Source organism: Macaca thibetana, chromosome 5 (genome assembly GCF_024542745.1).
Source record: "Macaca thibetana thibetana isolate TM-01 chromosome 5, ASM2454274v1, whole genome shotgun sequence".
NCBI lineage: Eukaryota > Metazoa > Chordata > Mammalia > Primates > Cercopithecidae > Macaca > Macaca thibetana.
Genome location: NC_065582.1, coordinates 48,264,481 through 48,266,158, shown reverse-complemented (window position 1 = coordinate 48,266,158; position 1,678 = coordinate 48,264,481). Strand labels below are relative to the sequence as shown.

General features: G+C 32.7%; 1 non-coding gene across 1 annotated transcript; it reads right to left on the bottom strand.

Moving 5' to 3' along the window:
- Window positions 1-1,330: 1,330 nt before the first annotated feature.
- Window positions 1,331-1,435, bottom strand: LOC126955884 (small nucleolar RNA U13). Its single transcript, XR_007726169.1, has one exon. It is a non-coding gene; the product is annotated as a small nucleolar RNA U13 (small nucleolar RNA).
- Between the last annotated feature and the right edge of the window lie 243 nt (window positions 1,436-1,678).

The window sequence follows — 1,678 nt, the reverse complement described above, 5'->3', positions numbered from 1 at the left end:
CTTAATATATCATGATTGCATACATGTTAATAAATATTTATGCCAATGTTGTAATAACTTAGTGCTGTTTCATTTTGTGAATGTATTATTAGTTATTTAATTGTCAGTATCTAGTTAGACATTTAGATGGTAAAGTAGAAAATGTTTGTCCATATATTTAATTCTTCTTTAAAGTAAATATCGAGAATTGGTACTTTAGGTAAGTCAAATGTACACATATTTCTATATTTTTTGATGTATATTGCCACATTGTACTGAGAGTGATAATACCAGTTTTTTAATTTTCACCAGTACTCTATCAGGCCATTTCCTCCTACCCCAAACCCTCACAAACACAGGACTAAAAAAAAAAATGCAAGTATTAACATGTAAAAAGTTATATATTATTATGTTACTTTTTATTGCTTTGATAATTAACGGCAAATATTTGTCAGTACCCTGCAGAAATCAACTTAGATACCCTTCTTTCATCTGGAAAGAGTTTCTAATGCCTTCATTCTGGGCTGGCCCCCTTTCCTACATGCCATAGAATTTTGTACTTTAAGTACCACGTGTAAACACCAATTTACTTCTCTTTCTGCTCCATTAGGCTTTCAGATCCATGAAGGCAGGGATCCTGCTGTCTTGCTCACTACCAGCCAGTGACTGGCACATCATAGCTTCTGAACAAATAGGTGTAAGTCTTGGAAACCATAATTTTAAAATAATGAAATAATTTAATTACATCACCAGTGGTTAATATCTTTTTGCCCTTCTTAAAGAAAATATAGTTTACTGCCCATTTGACCAGCAGAGCAGTGGCTTTTTCCCCCCTAATTTCTAGGCATTAGAAACAAATTTGTACATACTAGAATTCTGGAGAATGAATGAATGAATGAATGAATGAATGAATGGAGGCTCTTTCCATTGTCTATTCCATTTATAGTCTTCTGGTCAGCTGATGAGAATATACCCCCAACCTCTAGACTGAAAGTTGATTAAAAACCCCCAGCAAAACAAAACAAAAATACAGGCAAAGAGGAAACTCAGAAATTATGTTTGTTTGATAACTCAAAGTGAATCACATTCTATTTTCTAAATCAATTCAACTTCAGAGCTTTATCCATGACTGGGTTTCTAGCCAATTCTCGGCTTTCCAGGTTATCTAGACACTACTTGTGACCTGGCAGTGCTGTTCTAAATAAATCATGTGTTAAGGGATTTCTGTATAGTAAACTATAGATCTTGTCTCTGTTACACAATCTGTGAATTTCCAACGGAATTTCTATGAAAGTCTATTTCAAACCTCAAATGATTAACTACTTTATTAGCATATATTTCTTTTTTTTCAGGTCAGACAGGTAATGTCCCCACATTGTAACTAGGTTCAGAAGGTGGCACATCTCACATATGTATGTGAACACTCAGTCGTCATGTTCATGAACTACAAGAGGATCATATTACTATATATTTCACTTTAATTTGTATGTACCAGAATATTTGGTTTAGCTAATTTAATGAAATTTGTTAATATTTAAACATTAATAAACACATAATGTTAGTCATTTTAATATAACTATTGAGAAAGTGAAGAAGTGATTTTAGTAAAAGTCAGTTGGTAATGGGTTTTGATTATTTGGACATCTAAGTTCAATGAATGCAAACAAATTAGAAAGGGGACAGGTGAAGAAATTGAGGA